A 21,766-nucleotide genomic window follows, 5' to 3' on the forward strand; every position below is an offset into this window, starting at 1 on the left:
CTAAAATCAAAATGAATGATCAAGCAGAACAGAAACAAACTCAGATATGAGAATATTTTAATGGTTACGAGATGGGATGGGGGTTGGTGGATGGATGAAAAAGGTGAAGGGATGTAGAAGTACAAATTGTTATTTACAAAATAGTCATGAGTATGTAACGTATAGCACAGGGAATATAGTCAATAATATTCCAATAACTATGTATGATGTCAGATGGGTATGAGATTTATCATGATGATCACTTAGTAAGTTATATAATGTCTAACTAAATATAATATTGTATGTCAAATGTAATTGAAAAATAAAAAATTATTAAAAACAAATAAAAAAGAAGCAGAAGAAGATTGTAAGGCTCCGTGTGAAATAAGACAACTTTATTATTTTACCTGGCTGTCATTTATTGGTCTCTTAGACACTGGTTCTTTCCATCTCTTCATGTTGATCATGGTTGGCAAGTTAATCTATCTTGAAAATGATTCCTTCTTCATTTGTCTTTAGTTTTACCCATTGTCTTTAGATCAAACATGAACATTTCAACCCATATTTCAAGTCCTCTTCACCCCCATCATCAGGCTTCTCCATGCCTGCTCAACATAATTTATCCCATTTTGTAGCTCATTGGCCTCAATCTGTAGTTGCTAGTTAGTCTGACCCAGGGGACCCTTTACAAACCTTTTCCATCTTTATTTGTACTAGAACTTTGTGAGAAAAGCTGATATGTTGGGCCATGTCCTCCAGTGCCTCACCACCTTCTCCTCCCTTTCCTTCAACATCTATATTGCCTAAGCACTTATCACAAGACACTGCACAATAACAATAGATATAACAACAATATCTTCCATTACAGAGCACTGACTATGTCAGGCATTAAATTATTTTATACGTGTTATCTCTGCTAAAACAACACGATTAGGTAAATTTGGGTATTATAATCTCCATTTTACAAACAAGAAAACCAAGGCATAAAGAATTAAGAAATGTTCCCAAAGTTATAGAGTTAGTAAAAGTCAGAGCTGGGTGATGAAATTGGTCATTGAGAGGGTGTGACTGCTGGTTGACCCACTAGTTGGACCTGGGCCATTGGAGGCTCCTCACCTCTACCCTGTCCCTAGAAGCTGCCTCAAGGATAAATCTTGAGAGAGCAATGTGTTGTTGAGACCATCTGGATGGTATACGTGGTTGAATTCAGTTAAAGCCTCTTTAGAAACTTTAAAGCTTCTGGCGGGCGGGTGCAGAGATCTACTTCTCTTGTGGTCTCCCGAGACAAGCCTCATCTGGAAGGATCTGCCTTCTTCTTTGGTCTCTCCTTGTCCTCTTTGTGTGTGTGTGGGGGGGGGGCCGAGGGGGTGTATTTAGATTTCACCCGGGGAACTCCCGAAGTTTTGATCCAATACCAGGATTCAGCCAGCTGGTATGACTCCAAAGCTTTTGATCTTAGCAATTATACCTCGTTGGTTCCCACAAATGATGGTGCGCTGTGAGCAATGCAAAGATTTTGAAGATCCAGTGTCTGCACCACAAAGTTTGCTGTTTAGTTTGGTAAATCAAAGATGAACACAAGTCACTGTCCTATAAGGCAGTGTGTGTAAAAATCAAACTAAAGTGCAGCCAGTTTCAGAGTTGGGCGAGGGCTTCCCAGAAATCATGATACTTCAGTCTTTAAAAGAGAGGTAGCATTGTAATGGGTATCTGAACCATTCAAATTTACATGTAATTTTATTCTGGCTTGTGTTGTTTTCTTCATTTTATTTTTGTTAGTCTTTGTTTCAATTAGACAAGTTTTTTAAATGCAAGATTCACATCTACTAATCTACATTTCCCAACATCACTAGTACAGTGTTATATACACAGTAAATGATAAACAATTTGTGATTAATCATCTATAATAATAAAAGCATAATATGCTAATTAGACTGGATAGCCAAACAACCTTCCGGACATCATTCCGGACGTCCTTCCGGATGAAGCTCCCATGGCAGGGGCCGAGGGAGAGGCAGTTAGGGGTGATCAGGCAGGCAGGCGAGTGGTTAGGGGCAATCAAGTAGGCAGGAAGAGGTGGTTAGGGGCAATCAGGCAGGCAGGAAGAGGTGGTTAGGGGTGATCAGGCAGGCAGGCGAGTCGTTAGGGGTGATGAGGTAGGCAGGGGGAGTGGTTAAGGGTGATCAGGCAGGCAGGCAGGTGAGCGGTTAGGAGCCAGTGGTACTGGATTGCGAGAGGGATGCTCGACTGCTGGTTTAGGCCTGATCCTGCAAGGATCCCTGAGAGATCGGGGCTAAACCGCTGTTGGACATCCCCAAGAGGTCCCGGATTGCAAGAGGGTGCAGGCCAAGCTGAGGGACACGCCCCCTCCCCATGCACGAATTTCATGCACTGGGCCTGTAAAGATAAAATTGATTCATGAAAACAATTATGTCAAGCTTCTTCACAGTACATTGTACTAAGCACCCATTCTCTCTTAAATGTTATTGCAGTCTGCATTTTATCTTTTATCACATTCCTCAACTTTCAAATATGAGTTCTGTGTGTCTTCTCTACTAGACTGTAAATCTCATGAGGACAAAAATTGCATGTGTTCTACATACCACTGAATCCTGGGTATTTGCAACATGTGCACACAGTAGGTGTTTTGTTGACTGAATGAAATAGGTCTTTTTTGTGTGTTTTATTTGTTTTGAGATTATGTTTATTAAAGCTGGACACAGTGAAACAAAGAAGGGCTTAGGATAGAAGAAGAAACAGGAGAGAGCTAGTGAAATAGGGCTTTCAAGGAACTCTTTCAAAAAGAGCTACCTTGACCTAGTGAGTTTGGAAAATCTTATGCCATGCTCTTGGATATTCACAGTTGCATGTCAGCAAATTACATTTCCAAACTCTTGCAGTGAAGAAATCTGCTTAGGCCCTTGCGGGGTAGCTTAGTTGATTAGAGTGTCATCTCAATATGCCAAGGTTGTAGGCTCAAGCCTCAGTCAGGGCACATACAATCATCAACCAATGGATGCATAAATAAGTGGAACAACAAATCAATGTTCCTCTCTCTCATCAATGAATAAAGAAGTTTTTAAAAATGAAATTTGCTTAAAATTGATTATGTAGTTTCTTTAACAAAATTGACTGAAGAGCCACTCCTCCCCCTTTATTCCCTGCAAAACATCTGTTAATATTCCGTGAAATCACTGTTGAGCAGTCACTCTTAGGAAAGCCATTTTTAGGGGAATCTGGATGCGGCATTTATCATACGACGTTGTTACAAGATTCCAAGAAGTATACTCTTTTCTTGATCCTTTTCCAGCGTAGGGACTGTGAATTCCAAGCTATTGGAATCCAGAACAATACCATCCTAAGGCAGTCTTGTCAGCCACACAAAGGACTCTGCTGTGTGCTCTGATTTCTTAGCATGTGATAATGAAAGACTTTTATTCAAAATAGCCTGACTGATTGAGGGGGATTATTTTATTTTTCTGTCTCTGATATTTAGCTATGGGCTTCACATTTATTCATAAGGATTGTGAGAGAGCTAACTTCATAGGGCTCACAGACTAATAATAGAGATGAAAGATTGGAAGCAGTGTCTTTGAAGAAAGGTTAAATGAGTTGAAGTAATTTTCTTTAAAGGAAACATTAAAATACGAAGGAAGGACAGGCCTAAAGAAGTAGGATTCGGCATGCTAGGGGAAGCAGGGTGGTGTGCAGGCTGCCTGGTTTTCATCACTGTATGCCTGTAAGACCAGAGGCCGGTCCTGTCTACTGCTTTCCTCAGGTCCCTTGTTATCTCTGATTCCAGAGCTTATGCCGGCAGTCATTCCTGCCTCCTTATCAATATCAAAGCTATACTCACTCTTTCTAAAAGGCTCACATTAAATAAATGCTTACTGTGTACCAGGCAATGTTCCAAGTGCATTTCATGCATCATTATTCACTCAATATTTTTCAAGTGCCTCCTGTGTGCCAGGCAGGCCCACCCTGGGCGTTTGGAATGCTGAGTGATAACAAAGACAGAAAAATCTTGCCTTGTGGAACTTGCACACTAGTGAGCAGGGACAGACAATAAACATGATCGATAAGTAAATTAAATAGTATGTAGGAAGGTGATGAATGTTATGTAAAATACAGAGCAGAGAAAGTGGAAAGAGTGTATGTGTATAAGGGTGATGAGCTGTAATCTTAAATAGGTTAGCCAGGATGGGCCTCACTGAGAAGATGACGTTGGAGCACAATTTGAAGCCTATGAGCAAGTTCACAACGTGGATGTTTGAGGAAGAAAATGTTGGCCAGAAGGAACTATCAACTTAAAGGCTCTAAGTCAAGAACGTGTTTGTTGAGTTTGAGAAGCAGTGAAGAGGTGAGTGTGGTTGGCCTCTGGGGTTTGGGGGGCTGATTTTATAGGGCCCTTTGACCATGATAAGGACTTTAGCTTTCACTTGGAATGAAACAGGGAGATTTTGAGCAGAGGGTGTCATGTCTGACATGTTTCAAAAGGATCATCACTCTGGCTTGGAGGGTGAGAGTGGGGAAACAGGGTAATGATCTAGAAAGTGATTTCTACTATAAAATAATGCAGGCAGGCAAAGATCGGGCCAAATAGTAACAATGGAATTGGTGAGAGTTGATAAGATGTTGGATATCTATTCTGAACACAGAGCAACAGGGTTAGCTGGAAGTGTATGTGAGAAAGAGGGAAGTTGCCCTAGCTGGTTTGGCTTAGTGGATAAAGCATTAGCCTGCAGACTGAAGGGCCCTGGGTTCGATTCCAGTCAGGGGCATGTGCCTGGGTTGTGGGCTCGATCCCCCAGTGGGGGGCGTGCAGGAGGCAGCCGGTCAATGATTCTCTCTCATCATTCATGTTTCTATCTCTCTCCTCTCCCTTCCTTTCTGAAATCAATAAAAGTATATAAAAAATGGATTAAAATCACTTAAAAAAAAAGAGGGAAGTTAAGGATGACTCTAAGACCTCAACTAATCTTTACAGCCAAGTAGCTCATATTATTATCTCTATTTTACTGATGAGGAAACAAGCTTAGGGAGAGATATTAACTTTAGATATTAACTTTATTCGGCTAGCAGGTAGCAGAGCTGGGATGTGAACCCAGGGTGGTCAGAGCTCAAAGGCACCTGGAGGCATTGAGCTATTACTGTGAACTCTGATCTTAGATCTCCAAGAAACCGATTCCAGGTGTGTTTCCTGGTTACTCGACGTATGTGAAAACCAGTTTCTATTCATGTTTCCATGCCTTAAATCCTAACTCATTAGTGACTATATTCCTGTCCCCCCAACATCTTTTCTTAGAGTCTCCCACTTCTGAAGCCTGTTGCCCAACTTTCTTAATCACCCTGACCACCAAAACGTCTGTAATTGGCTTGATTTTCCTCCAGACTGTGGACTCAGTTTGGACTGCTGCCCAAAGTGTTCCTTTCTCCATTGGCAAAGCTTCACATTCCAGAGCTATTTCCTAATATTTGTCCTCTTAGACCCACTTTAGGTTAATTGACTCCTGACTATGTAAAAAAGCTAAAACCATGTAATTTTCCATAAGGGGGAGGGAGCATGTGATAGGGAGAACTGTGCTGGCAGTGGCCTTGAGGTCTCCATATTTTTCGCAGGCATGGTGGGAGAGAAAGGTATGGAAACAGTAGGCAGCTTGGAGGCCTCCACCTGCCCTGAAGGCAATCTTCCCCAAGGTTCACCTTCAACTTGAGCAGCTTAGTCTTTAGTCTCCCTTTGCAGCTTCAAGCAAACTTAAAATGGGCGAACAGCATTGCTGTACCAACCAGCATTGAAATTCCTCCTACAGAGAGGACTGTCAATACTGGGGGAAATGTTTTGATATGTGCTTATAAGGCAGAAGACGAGTCCTCCAATGGCTGAGATGTCAGCTGGCACCAGCTCTCTAAGGAGGGGAAGCTGCCAAGCACAGTGAAGAGAAAGTGAATCTCCTGGTGTGATGGCAGAGGAGGCAAAGGGAAATAGCAGAGATGAATAGAGATGGCCAAAGGACAGGGAAGATCAAGCCATCAAATTGGAGGAAGGCGCAGGGCACAGTGAAACCCTCTCTACCCTTCACCACCACAATCTATAACTACAAAATTGCTCGTTCCCAGAACGTTCAGTGTGAATGAGGGTTGCTATGGATCTAAAGAAGAGGCTTGGTTTTAGGTTAGGGTTTTCATAGTGTAGGACAAAGGCATTGTGGGTAGGGGGCAGAACTCAAGAAAGACAGGAGTTAGAAGAGAGTTTGGGGCACCTGGGGTCACAAAATAAAGGGGTTCAATGAAATTTCACCAAGATCTCCCAGGCAGGGAGGTTTCCAGCTGATATCTGCCTAATTTCTACAGTATCTCAGATGAATTTAATCTTCTTCTATTTATTTCATTTTCTTTACCTGAAAATAGTCCAATTCCATCTTTTTTGACTCAATAATAGTTCAGCAGTGTCCCTAGGACCGTGAAATTTAGGTATTTTTCTGACATTAAGAATAGTTAAATTAGGAGTAACATTGCCCTGGCATGTGTGTTCAGTGGTTAGAGCATTGGCCCACACACCGAGGGTCTCAGGTTCAATTTCTAGTCAAGGGCACGTGCTTGGGTTGCAGGTTTGATACCCAGCCCTGGTCAGGGAGCGTGCTGGAGGTAACCAATCGATGTGTCTCTCTCACATTAATGTTTCTCTCCCTCTCTTCCCCACTCCTTCCCTCTCTTCCACTCTCTCTAAATATCAATGGAAAAAATATCCTTGGGTGAGGATTAACCAAAAAAATTAAAAAGAGTGACTAACATTTATTAAGCTTCTCTTATTGAGCCAATAAAATATGAGATGTACTTTTAATCAAGTTGATTTTAATATATCAAGGAACATAGGTTCTTTCTATGTAATAACAAAATAAAATTAAGTAAAGTCTATGAAAAATAAGCAATTAAATCAGGCTAGGTTTGTATCACACAGGTTAAACATTAGATTGACTTGTTTTCCCAGTAATTTTAACATTGTGTGATATTCAGGAAGAATTTTGTTGATAATAACAAAAGTATTTACTATTTATTAAGCACAGATTTACCGCATTCACCAGGCACTTTACAGAATTACCTTATTTAATCCTACAACAAAAATGTGGAAAATAATTAGCTAATCAAGCATTCCTCTTAAATATATGAAAAACTATGGCTCAGAGAAATAAATGATTTGACCAAGGTCATACAACCAGTAAACAGTTTTTCTATCTTTATAGCCCCCAACATCTAGAATTGTCCTTATAGAAATTCCATGGACTTAATACTGCTAACTATTGTTAAACCAAAATGCAAATTCTCTGTTTTTGAAGGGACATGGAACAAAGATTGAAAATAGTACTCTGTTTATTCATAATAAAACCACACACACACACACACACACACACACACACACACACACACACACTCACACATGGCTACAATTAGAAACCTTTAGCATTTAAATACCACTTCTCTCCTTCAAAACATTTTAATTCTTCTTACCTCTCTTCACTATGCATTTTATGCCCAAGTTACCAAGTAAAGTATATTATATCGCTGAAGCTTTTCCTGGTTCTTATCTAAAGCTCCAGTAGATTTGGACATTCTCAATGTGGCCTGGAAATTTCTCTAGAGGCAAATTTGTGGTATCTGGCCTTATTACATGGAAAGTTCCTCTAATGTGGGGTTTCTCAGGTATTTGTATTCCTTGATTTCTGCCCACTCTTTCTCTTCTACTTAAAATGTTCGCAACTGTGTCTAACTTCCCAGTTTCATAACCACAGGAAAAACAACAACAACAACAAACCCAGTTTCTTAAGGCACCAAAATACAAATAACTGCCCAGAGCTCATAATAACAATTTGCCCTGTTGTTGCAGCAGACCTTAAAGATGGGGGGAATGGCAAAAATGAGGTGGGAGACTAGCAGCCCTAGCCCTGAAATGTTAATGTTTTCACATATCTGTTTCAGATCTTTTAATTTAAACTCATTAATTTTACAGTTGTAACTACACTTGTACCCTTACCTGCAATTTTCCATTTCCCTCTCCAGAGGTAATAACTGTGCTTAGGTTGATGAATCCTCTTTCCACCCCTGTTTGAACCATTGGCTACACCTCTGTGAGGTATTGATTTGGATGTCTTTAGTGTTTACCATAACAGGAGGCATACTTGTATTACTTGCTTTTCTCCCCAACTCAGTATTGTTTTATAGATTTATCCACATGTATTCATGTGGCTATATTTCATTATTTTTACCTACTAAATAGCTTTCCATCACATGAATATACCTTACATTTTTAATCCATCTTCTGCTTATATATAAGGTTAACGTCAATATTTTGCTGTTATAAAAAAAAAGCTTCAGTAAACTTCCCTGTGCACGTCCCCTTATGCATTTGTGTTAGATTTCCTCTAGTTTGTAGAGCAGGATTTATCTAGAGATGGGTACTATGGGATGTAGAATGGGTGTATCTTTATTTATTTAAAAAAAATTTTCGAGCTTTATTGAGATAGAATTGACATATAACATTGTGTAAGTTTTTCAGGTGTACAAGGTGTTGATTTGATAGACTTGTGTATTACGAAATGACCACCGTGTTGAAGGAGCTCATTGAGAGGACACAGCTACTGGTTGACTTGTGAGCCGGACCCAGGCAATCGAAGGCTCCTCACCCCTCTCCGTCCTTGGAATGTACGTTCTGCCCACCGTTCCCGGAGCCATTTCAAGGACAGAACCTTGAGAGAGTAAGGTGTTGCTAAGAACAGCTGGACAGTATATGTGACTGAACCCTTTTAAGTCCTATGTCTAAACTGTTAAGATTCTGGCGGGTAGATACAAAGATCTAGTCCTCTTGATGCCACCCAAGACAAACACCATATGTAAGTTTTTTTTGCTTATTAAACCTGCCACCTACCTATCTAGAGTGCTCTGCCTCTTTCTTAGATCTCTCCTTGCCCTCTGTGTATGAGGGCCAGTTTCAGATTTTACCCGGGGAAGCTCCTGAGGTTTCAGACCAACACATCCTAGTTTTAGCTAACATCTCCATCATGTCCCGTAATTACCATTTCTTTTTTGTGGTGAGAACATTTAAGATCTACTTTCTTAAAAAAAAATCTACTTTCTTAACAACTTTTGGATGAGTGAATAAAGAAGATGTGGTACACCTATACAATGGAATATTATCCAGCCATGAGAAAGAAGGACATCCTGCCATTTGTGACAGCATGGATGAAACTTGAGGGTGTTAGGCTAAGTGAAGGAAGTCAGACAAATCCTGTATGATATCACTTACATGTGCATCTAACAAAGCTAGAAAACATAGAAACTAAAAGTAGAATGGTGGGGAGCTGATGCATAGCATGGTGATTATAGTTAACAATAATTATGTACTGAAAAGAAAGTTGTTAAGTGAGTAGATTCCCCTCCATTCTTAACCAGCTGCGTTGCACCTCTTCTCCAGCCAGACCCCCCGGTATTGCCATTGATACCCTGTGGACTTTTGGAAAACCTGTTGCAACCAGTGACAGAGGGTTCGCCTGCTCTTTAGCTTTAAGTGGGAAGAGCTTGCCTTCTGGGCTGAGTGCTTCCAGACGTTCCTTGTTACCATGTATCATATTAAATATTTATTCATTTATTGGATTTTGTCTCTTATTACTCAGAAGCCTTTTCCTTATAGCTCACTGTCTAGTGTCCCATAGCACCTGAGGTTTCAAGCTGTCTACTTGGAACAAAATGCTGCCTTTGGGAGATTAAAAAATTTTTTTTCAATTGCTTTATGTCTTTCAGGTGAATTATAACTTCAAATATCCAGAACACCATCATATTCAATAATACAGAGATAATTATCTCATTTGGCTCTCCCCGCCTCCTGTATCCCCAAGCCATGCCACTGTAATCCAGGGAGAGGACACAGAGTGAAAGAACATGGGCAGCAGAGGGGATGCTTGATTGGGGTAATTAATATTCCAATCACCTTAGGTTTCTGATGTGATTTCTCAACTGGAAGTGTAATTTGGAAAATGTCTGACATGAGAGTACTTGACTTCTAAAATTACACCTAATGTAGACTAAACACCATCAGACATATCAGGGGGGGGGGGGGGGGATGTGACTTCTTAATGTAGGCATAGCCTTAGATAAACTAATTGTGATACTTTTAGTACTGTACTCAACTCACTTTATACCAGTCCCATTATTTATTGAAATCCATCTGTGTACTTGACTCTGAACAGCCATAAATGAAAACCTAGGTCTTCCTCAGGGGCTCCCAAGCTAAATTCTGTTGGTTAATATCCTGGTATTATTGGAAAGTGGATTGATCTTCAGCTCAAAATAATTATCTGAAGTTTACATTAATCATGAAAACCTTGAAAAGTGATTATCTTTTGTATTAGCTCTAAGCCAGTTAGAATCATTTGTTTCTTAAGTACCTACTATGGTTGATGGTAAAGCTCTTAGGTTATACTTCAGAATATTAATATATGGGTACTGTTGATTTATCGATTAATGATTAAATGAAAGTCACTTGCCTTTACAAAAGACAAACCCCATTAATGCTTATGCCTATACTTTTAATATATGCAATAAGCTGGGCCACCAGGGAAGTTTTGGTCAGTGTATCTCTACTATAAAGCAAACCATTCCAAGTTCAAATTTGCTAATTTTGGCTCAGTGTCCCATCACCTGCAAGTCACAGCGCAGCGTTCTGGGACATGGCTATGGAAGCGTGCTCTGGTCGACCAGAATCTTTGGCATCTCCTGGGAGCTTGTGTAGACCACCCTAGATCTGAATCAGAATCTGTATTTTTAACAAGACCCCTGGATAATTCATATGCACTTTCAAATCTGAGAGACACTGTGTCCAGTCAGTCCATGAGCTGTTACGGATGTGAGAGCATGGAGGTCTCTCACCCTCTCTGGTTAGAAAACAAGACTCAGCAGGCTTAGGAGGTTTACCCAGTAGTAAGTGGCAGATAAGTAATCAGGGTAGGCCCTGTGTCCTGTGTTGCTGGCATCTGTTTTAGTTGTCTGCCCAACAGGTCATTCTCCTCCCTCTGCAAGAGCCTGCGCATTGCCTCTTTTGGGGAGGTCCCATCTGCACTGTCAGTCAAAGGAGATTTCCTCACATCTCTCCACTCTACTCCACCCACAGGGGGTGGGACTTAAGATGGGTTAATCAACTTGTCTGTTGAGCATGAAATCTTGAGCAGAGACACACTGGGATGCAAGGTACTTGGAGTCAAATCATCTCATAGCAGGAGATGAGCCAGTTCCACTGACGATAGAGTTGCTCAGCACTTCCTTCTGTCCCACTCCTTAGAAATAATCAATGTAAATTCTCTCTTTATAAAACAATATATTCCTTTCAGAATTTCCAGGCATAAACCAGTGCATGTGTCTTTTTAAACTGTGCAAATTGGATCATCTCACAGACTCTGTTCTTGTTTGTTCACATAGTGTAGGCTATAATTCCTTGTTGAGAGCTTTTACGGCCAGTTGAGTTTAGGAATTCAGAATCTTTTGAATTTTAGAGTAGTGAGACAGGGCATATAGCACATGTCACATAACACAGCGGTGGGGTCTGAGGCAGCAGTCCATAATGAAACACATTACATTGTTTTGCACTGGAAGGTGTGAATATTCTATTCACACCAAGTGAGATCAATGAAGACTTTACATATTTTCATGTCAGGACAGGTAGATATTTGCTGTCAAGTGAGTTTAGGACTGTTCGGGTTTTGCCACCAATTATGTTTCAAAAAGAAGCTTTTAGTTTCTAGAACGTTTTGGATTTTGGAATTGTGGATAAGAAACTGTAGAGCATATAATATATTTTGTAGATATGATCTCAAACTCAGTACATTTACCTCAGTCTTTTTCATGTCTGAAGAAGTATTTCATTTTACGGATGCAAAATAACTTATTTAACTAGTCTCCTATTGATGGGTATTTCGAATTTCCAATTTCTGCTCCTCCATATAATATTGCAGTGATCATCCTTGTGTGTTTGTTTTAATGTAATCATACAAATATGAAACAACAATTTAAATGTATGAACTGAGCCAATTTGAGGGAAAATGTTGCTCATTTTCTAGCTGCAGCTGATTTCTCCCATTATTGATAGGCATTTATACAGAAAATTCTAATCTAATGGTGGAAAATATCCTGGTAAAATGGAAATAGCTCAGCCTTAGGAACCAGTTCAGGCCTCTCCATTTAACAACTTTCCCCTAGCAACTTCAGGATTTTTTGTGCACCAGTTTCTCAGTCCATAAAAGAGAGAACTACAATACAGGATGTCCCCAAAAGCGTATACACACTTTAACAGATGATTGCTCAATTTTGAAAATGAAATGTATTTAAATAAACACTGCCTTTATAATTATTCAAAGTGTGTGTATACATTTTTGGGGGATACCCTATATATGACTTCTATCAATATTGAGTTCCTATATATAGGCACTGTTCTGAGTGCCTGAGAAACAGCAAAATCCCAAACAGCTGATCCTGCTATGATGGAGCTTACATTTTAATGAGAAAGGCCAATAATAAACATGATAACAAAGTAAAATATTTAGATTGTTAGATAGTGATAAGTGGTAAGGACAAAATAAATAAAGCAGGGAAAGGTAATAGGACATTTCAGGAAGGGGGAGTGACGTTTTAGACAGCTGGCGAGGGAAAGCTTCCTAGAAGATATCTGCACTGAGCCTGAGAGAAATAAGGGAATAGCCATGCAGAACTTGGGGACGAGCAGTCAAGCCAGAGGAAGCGGCACATGCAGTGATACTAAGGTGGGATTATGCCCAGGATGTTCAGAAGTTTGAGAAGGCCAGTGTGGTTAATGAGGGCTTACCAAGGGATGGAAGGCAAAGGAAATGAGTGAAGAGAGGCACCAGAGGGCCAGGTGGAAGGCTTTAAAATTTTCTGTAAGGACTTTGGCTTTTGTTAAGTGTGACATGGGGGAGCCCTTGCAGGATTTGGAACACAAGAGGATTGTGTCCTGGTTGGTACTTAATAAGGGCCTCTTTGTGTTAAGACTATGCTGAGAGGGGACAGGGCAAAGGTATGGAAGACTATAGGTAGGATGTTATTGGACTATTCTAGGCAAGAGATGATGGTGGTACCAGTAAGAGTGGTGGGACATGGCTGAATTCTGGATTGAAGGTAAATCTAACAAGGGTTATTGATGGATGTGCTATGGGATATGAAGAAGAATTTAATGATGACTCTGCAGTTTGTTGTCTGAGCAACTGAAAGAATGGAGTTGCCATCAAGTGAGATGGGGAGCAGACTGCTGGAAGAACAGGTGACGGGAAAATCAGGAGCTCTGGTTTGGATGAATTGAGTTTGAGATGTCTATTAGACATAGACAGTTGGACAGAGATGAGTCTGGAGTTTAAAGGATGAGACCTGGGTTGAAGATATAAATTTGGCAGTCATCAGTGCATAGATGGATCCCTTGAGGCTGCATGGGATCATGTAGAGACTGAGTGCAATGAGAAGTCTGAGAACTTAACCCAAAGGAATCCCGGCATTTAAATATTAGTGGAAGCAGCAAATGAGATTCAGAAGTAACAGACAGAGAGGAAGGAGAAAACCAAGGAGAGGGTGGTGTCCTGGAAGCTAAGTGAAGACAATATCCTCCTGGAGAGTGATTGTGCTAAATGCTGTTGCCAGGTCAAGTTAGGAGAGGAATTTCAGTGGAGTGGAGGGGATGAAAAGCTGTCTGCAGTTGGGTTCAAGATAGATGGGAGGAGAGAAACAAGAGACAGTGAGCATTAACAACTGTTTCAGGAAGTTTTTGTGGGTGTATGTGATGAAAAGAAGAGAAAAGCAGTGGAACTTGGGAAAAGTAGTGGGAGTCAAGCTAAGTTTTAATTTTTTTTAGATGGGAGGATTAATGGCATGTTTATATGCTAATGGGAATATTTCAGTAGAGAGGAAAAGAATGGATGCTGCAGTAGAGAGGGGAGGATTGTTATTAAGACAATGAAAGGGGATCAGATCTACTGCACAGATTGGTCCCTGACCTCATCCAAACTCATCCATAGTAATAGGGGAGGTAATGCTAAGTGGACGAGGTGGTGGGGACTTGGGGAAGTTCTGGATTTTTTCTTTGTTTTTATTATTTTTTGGTGAGAACATTTAAGTCTGTCCTCTTAACAAATTTTAATTATACAACACAGTGTTATCAACAGTAGTCACTATTTTTTACATTAGACTCTCAAGCCTTATTCATCTTATAGCTGAATGTATGTACCCTTTTACTAACCTCTCCCTATTTCCTTCACCCTCTAGCCCCTGGTGACCACTTTTATACTCTGTTTCTGTAAGTTTGACATTTTTTTTTTCTTTTTAGATTCCATATATAAGTGACACCCTGCAGTATTTGTCTTTATTTGTCTGGCTTATTTCACTTAGCATTATGCCCTCAAGCTCCATTCATGTTGTTGCAAATAGCAGGATTTACTTCTATTCTTTAAAGAATGTTCCATTGTGTATATATATATGTGAAGTGAGCTCATTAGTAAGAGTAAAGTAGGACTCGGGTGGGAAGATGTAAGGTGGGAACTCCTGTTTATCATTATGGTCCCTGTGTGTTACTGCTTGAGAATTAAACTGTATATTCACATTAATTTGATGAAACATAAATATTTTTATTTCTTAATTTTACTGTTTTAAATATATTTTTATTGATTTCAAAGAGGACAGGAGAGGGGGAGAGAGAGTTAGAAACATCAATGATGAGAGAGAATCATTGATTGGCTGCCCCCTGCACGCCTCCCTCTGGGGATCGAGCCCACAACCTGGGCATATGCCCTTGGCTGGAATTGAACCCGGGACCCTTCAATCCGCAGGCTGATGCTCTATCCACTGAGCCAAACCAGCTAGGGCCATAAATATTTTTAAAAAGGAAGAGAGAAGAATGTCTGATTTACTTCTATGGGAGAATGTCTGAGGCAGTCCTCAGCTGAGTGGAGGGACAGAGAAACCACAGAGGGGTGGAAAGGCCAGCTGTGCAGTCATGGTTCTAGAAGATGACAAACATCAGAACAAGCCATTGGGATACAAAAAATTCTCTGAGGGCAATCACTCTTTAGCTTAACAAGTATTTTAGATCTTGATTTAGCTGTCTTTCTTTGGATGAAAATTTGTTTGATCATGTCATGCCATTTAGAAAAGTCACGGCATGCAAATTCTATGCATTCTTGTAAAGTTCAAACACATTACCTTTTGTTGACAGGTAGTAATTTGTATGAGAAAGGCAAAGGAAAAATGGTTTCAAACAAATAGCTTAAATTCAGAAATATGCTAATTAATAGACTTTCTAATTGGTTTTCCTTTTTTTCTTTAAGTTTGCCCAAAGTTTGATTACTTATGATTGCTTTGTTACAAGACTCTGGAGGGCATCTGAAGACATTATCACTGACCTGGGGATGTAGGGCCTGGTTTTGGGGATTGATCTCACAAGATGGCAAAGCAGTACTATCTAATAGAAATGCAATGCGAATCACACATGAAACTTTATTTTCTAATAATCACATAAAAAAGGTAAAAATAAATCAATTTGGTTAACTTTAATAATGATAATTAAACTGATATCTATATAATTTTTAAAGCAAACAATATAAAATTATTAATGAGATGCTTTACACGTTTTTTTAATACTGTTTTTGAAATCGAGTGTGTTTTATACTAACAGCACAAGTTTCCAGTCAGATGCTAATTTTTCAATGATTAAAGAGGAATATAGTTCTATCAAAACAATAAATTTATATTTAATGGAAAAATACTTTATACTGCTTCAATTTTTAAAATTTAAATGTAAATGAATTAAAATTAAGTAACATAAAAATTCAGTTTCTTAGTAGTGCCCAGTAGCCACATGGGGCTAGTAATCAGACAGGACAGCTTTAGAAGGTGAGATTCATGAGACTTGAGACAAGATTTTAATCTTCTGCCAATGGAGTTTAACCTAAGAGGATTTTTATTATGAATAAAAATATTATGAATAAAGTTCCACTCTGTTACTGCTCAAATATCACTCAGAACTTTGCCTCTGGTCCCTCTCTGTTGCCAGTTCATTTGGTCCCACCCTCCCACTGCAACAGTCCCCACTCTCTCTGCTGCAGCCTTCTCACCTGCCCTACTCTGTATCCTGCTCTGGTGCAGATTGCCCTATAATTTGTTCCTCGGGCAATAATCTTTTGACATCTCTCATGAATATATATATATGATTTCAGAGAGGAAGGGAAAGGGAGAGAGAGATAAGAGAGAATCATTGGTTGGCTGCCTCCTGCACCCCCAACTGGGGACCCAAGCCCATAACCCAGGCATGTGCCCTTGACCGGAATTGAATCCGGGACCCTTCAGTCCATAGGCTGAGGACGCTCTATCCATTGAGCCAAACCGGCCAGGGCATCCCTCAGGATCTTAAATGTTGCAAATTTGGAGATTAGCATATTAAAGACTGAGAACTACTACAGCTAAGGAACTTGCTTTATTTTGCTTAACCCAATGTTTTCCAAACGTAGTTGACCACAAGTTAAGCATAATTCTGTCATTTTGACTGCAAAGACCTTTGAAGAATGACAGCCATGATTTTACTTCTGTCTCCCCAAACACAAGTTATTTTAATCCAGGTTAACGTGAAACAATACAAGGCAAGAAATTCTGGAAAAAGTAGTTTCTAGCTTGACCAGATTGACTTTGGAACAACCCACCACAAGCTGCATCTCTAGGTGATGATACCAAGGTAAATCACGAGCTTTCCACTCAAAGGCAGAGCCTAGCAACAATGCACAAGGTACAGATGTCACATCTCACCTTATGGGGAGCAATCCAGGCTATTACATCAGGTTAATGCTTCTTTGAGTCTTTAAGTAGATCCTCTATTTATTTAGATTGTTCCCGACACAAAGAAGTTTCTGACTCCACCTGTCATCCAGTTTCTTCCTTGCCATTATATTGTTAAAGCTTGACATCTTGTTGCCTCCTTTTTGTTCCACCAATTGTTTAGCAGTGATACTTGCCCAAGCCCTAACTTAGTCCTTTGCTCCTAATTGTTCAGTCTGGACCTAGACAGGCTTGGGATGTCCAAGACTCTTGACAGGCATTCTTGGTTAAACCCAGCCATTTCCACAGTATGAGTATAGGGTTCTCTTACCTCAGTTTCTGGGGAAGCCAGTCTTTCTTTAAGCTTACCAAATGAGTGTACCAACTTTGGTTTGTGTACTAGCTTTGACATTGAAACCCTGGTATTATTAGTGATTTTTTTTCCTATAGTTTGCAGATTTCCTTTTACCTAAACAAAGGTTTTTCCTACACTTGAGTGTGAACTAAGTAGATTGATTTGAGGAGTATATGGAGCCGAGGAAAGCATATGGATTTGGTGCCAACAGACTAACTTTCATATATATATTGTGGTAGTTAGGTAAACACACACAGAGAAATAAATAAAAAACAAAACAAAATGCTTGGAACAATACTGGGTCTGGCCCTAGACCCACCCATTAGATAATTATGACGTGAGTGAGAATTCAGGTTTGGGATTAGCCTTCTAATAGCAGAAGTTCAACTAGAAAGGTAAGGAGTAACATCTTGCTATCCTGCTAAATAAGTTGTATCTTCCTCACACACATTTTACTCAAACTAGACTAATGACTAGAATTGAACCAAAATTCTCGCTTTTTATTAGCATTATTATTTTGGACACATCATTTAAACTCTCTGAGTCTTAATTTCTTCATCTATAAAATAAAAATTCTTATTTTGTGGGGTTGTTGTAAACTTTAGGTATTAGAACAAAAGCATCTTTGCTGCCAGGTTCACAGCAGTTTGTGATGAAATTGAAGCCCTTATTGCACTGTTAAATTCTAGGGCCACATCCCTAGCTTGATAAGCCCTGAGACTTCTTTACTAAATTTAAGGAGGCTTCAAAGAGCTACAGCAAGAGGAAGCTGTCAACTATTAGTTCCGGCAAATCTCTTGATTGTGCAAGCTTCTTGTTGTTGAATGTTCAGGGTTTGGAGTGGAATAACTGCTCTAGTGAAACAAATATAAGAGAAACTCAAAGCTCCATTTTGATACGAACACTTAAGACCTCATCTGAGTTAATAAACCAAAGTCTAAGAATTAAATGCGGTGATCTGGGGTCTGAAGTCCTCTCATTGACAAATCTCAAACATAATCACAGTATTTCTCCCACACTTAGCATGGGTTGAGCAAATTAGTCCCCGAGGACTTGATGTTAGTGCCCTGGAGGTCTACTTCTGAACTCCTTACCAGGACTGGTTGAAGCCACTGTTTTCTGGACCTTTATTATAAGTAGATACAAGATGCATACCACTGGGATCCTACATTAATTCTCTTGGAGCAGCATTCTGGAGCTGAATTCTCCCAGGGGGGAGAAAAGTCTTTGCAAATGAACAACATCTGGATCCTAAAAGTTCAGAAGGAACCAGGCTCTGTAATAGTCTACCATACTTATGTGGAACTTTGAGCAAACTCACCCAGTGTCAGCCTGGGGGGGAGCTGACCTCTGTCTTCAAAATCAAAGAGCCAGTACCACAAATCCAAATAAAAATAGAATTCTTAACTTGGCCCACAGTAACTCTGACTTTATTATTTGGGCATCATCTAACACCTGCAGGCACTGGGCAATTTCTATAAACTGTTGTTAGTAGAATGGCTTTTATTCATGCCTATTATTGCCTCTTGATCTCAGTGTTACTGAATTTTCAATTAACGTTAACTTTTGTGATTCACATTCAATGATTCATTATTGCTATGGACTCAGTGCTTTCCAATGTTTATGTATTTTGTAACAATCCTGGGAAGTATTGACCATAATTATTTTAATAGCTAACATTATCTATCTAATGTATATATCTATTTAGATATATACAGGGTGTTCCAAAAATTGTATACACACTTAACAGCTGAGAGCTCAATTGATGTCTCTCTCTTTTCAGATTTAACCCTTTGGAATTAATAATTATTTAAAGTGTTATACATTTTTTGGGAAACCCTATATCTATGAGGTAGTTCTTATTAATATCACCATCATCATTATCATCATCATCTTAGCTGGCAGGTGGTAGCACTTGGATTTAGACCCAGCCAGTCTTGCTCCATAGCTCATGATCTAACCATTATATCATACTGACTGTGTTTTATGAAGTCCAGACTCAGGAAGTAAATGAATTGTTGAGGGATTCAGAGCTGTTGATGAGTGCAGCCACTATTCTAACTCAGGTTTTTGGATTCTAAGGTCCATATTCTTTCTAATTACCAGCAAATCATTTGATTTGTTGATCCTCATTTTCCATCTATAAAATGGAGGGAAATTATTTATTTCACAAAGGTGTCCTGAGGATTAAATAAAATTAATTACATAAATGTTTAACTCACTCCCTGTCACATAATAAAAGCTCACTATTTATTGACTTACTAGCTAGTGGATTCCCCAAAAAAGCTCTTTATTCTTAATACTTGATAAACCTAGATTTATTAAGAACATGTTAACTCTAGAAAGTACGATGTATATAAAACAAAATTGGTGGTTTTACATAATTTCTGTTCCCTAAACCTTGACAACTGCATTTAGATTTGGTTGGCTTTAGACCTAGATAGTTGTGTCATGCGAGTACTGCTTATCAAGGGCAAAAAAGTTATTGTGTAGGCCCTTAAAACGCTACTCCAAATAAACCTCTTTCAAAAAATTTAGATGTTTAGTATCTGTGTCTATATTCTGTTTTTAAACAGTAGTCTTTTATTTCCATATCAAAATTTTAAGGTAGTAGAAATTCTTTTTTCTCATTCTAAAACAAGGTCTGTTGACCTGATTTAATCTATTTCCCATTGTCTGATGATTCTTTTGTTGACAAAATCAATAGAAATCATCAGGTTAAGTAGTAGGGCTCTTTTCTTCTTTTCTCTAAATAAAATTATGGTGTACTTGTCAGACTTTGAATATGTAATGGAACATGATATAAATGTGCCCTAGATAATTATACTATGGAAAGTAAAAGTTCTAGACAATAAAAGGTAGGAGCCAGGAATATTTTGAACTCAAAGTGGATAAGGGTATTTTTATAATGTAGGCAGTAGCTGAAAATGGATCAATAGAACAAGGATGTTAGTGGTTTTTAGAGCATGGTATCCATTTCAATGTGTTTTGGGGGGTTATATGCAATATTTTTTGCACCCATAGGTCCATTCCTGCCCATATCCACTACCCAGCCCACCAGCTGTTACCTATATGATGACATTAACCTCTTGAGCCTCACCATTTAGGTCAAATTCTGCTCCCACACAAACATATTAATTGATTACTTGTTGCCCATAAGATAAAATCAGATTTGGTTTGACATCATCATATACCATTATTGTAAGCATTATATAAGACTAGAGGCCCAGTGCACAAAATTTGTGCACGGGGAGGGGGGGTCCTCTCAGCCCAGCCTGAACCCTCTCCAATCTGAGACCCCTCAGGGGATGTCCGACTGCTGGTTTTGGACTGGTAGTCAGACATCCCTCTCACAATCCGGGACCGCTGGCTCCTAACTGCTCACCTGCGTGCCTGCCTGATCGCCCCTAACTGCCACCCCTGCCAGCCTGATCACCCCTAACCGCCTCTGCCTTCCAGCCTGGTTGCCCCTAACTGCCCCCACCACCAGCCTGGTCACCCCTTAGTGACCCCCCGCTGGCCTGGTTGCCCCCAACTGCCCCCCCCACTGGCCTGGTCACTCCCAACTTCCCCCCCTGCCAGCCTGGTCGCTCCAACTGCCCCTTCTGCCAGCCTGGTCACCCCCAATTGCCCCTCCCCACCGCCGGCCTGGTTGCCCACAACTGCCACCCCTGCTGGCCTGGTAGCTTCTCACTGTTGCGTCACCTGGTTGCCCCTCACAGCACCCCTGCCAGCCTGGTCACCCCTCACTGTCCCCCGTGCTGGCCTGGTCGCCCCTCACTGCCCTCCTGCCAGCCTGGTCGCCCCACGCAGCCTGCTGGTCAGTCGTTTGGTCGTCCCTCGCTAACCCCCCTGCCGGCCCGGTTGCCCCATGCAGCCTGCTGGTCAGTTGTTATTGTGAGGGCATCGTGACCAATTTGCATATTACCCTTTTATTAGTATAGATAATATAAATTGATTCATTAATCCACTCATTCAATATAGATTTATTGACATCTTGCTGGCCCATTCCCTGTGCTAAACTTTAGGCATATATGGAATTCCTGGTTCTTGTCCTCAAAGCAAAGTATTCACTTTTTAGAGAGGGAGACAGATAAGCAAAACACCGTTCACAATAGGATGTGGTAAAGGAGTAATAGAAGTAAACAGAGGATACTGTGGAAGTTCAGAGGGAAGGCACCTTCTTTTCCAACTTAACTCCCACTACTGCTTTACTCAAACTCTCTCTACTAGAGAGAAATTGAAAATTGATCTATTTTCAATTCTCCTAAATACCATGCACATTCTTACCTTTCTGACTTTAATGATATTGTGTTTTTCATGCTCTATCTCTTCATTTTCTGCTTGTCAACCAACATGGGTTGAAAGCATACTGCATGCATAACATATGTGCTATATATACCACTGCTAAGTAAATGAGAGAAGTATGGCCTTACCCTCATGTAGCTGGCAGTGTTGCCTTTCTCAACCTCTCCCTCTCACTCTAAATCCCTCTTTCCTAATCATTCAGCCAAGGTGAGCTCCTTCTTCTTGAGATCCAGTAAACTTATTGTCTGTTACCCATCAGTACTTATGGGCAGTTCAATT

This window comes from Cnephaeus nilssonii (genome assembly GCF_951640355.1).
Source record: "Cnephaeus nilssonii genome assembly, chromosome: 6".
Taxonomy (NCBI): Eukaryota; Metazoa; Chordata; class Mammalia; order Chiroptera; family Vespertilionidae; genus Cnephaeus; species Cnephaeus nilssonii.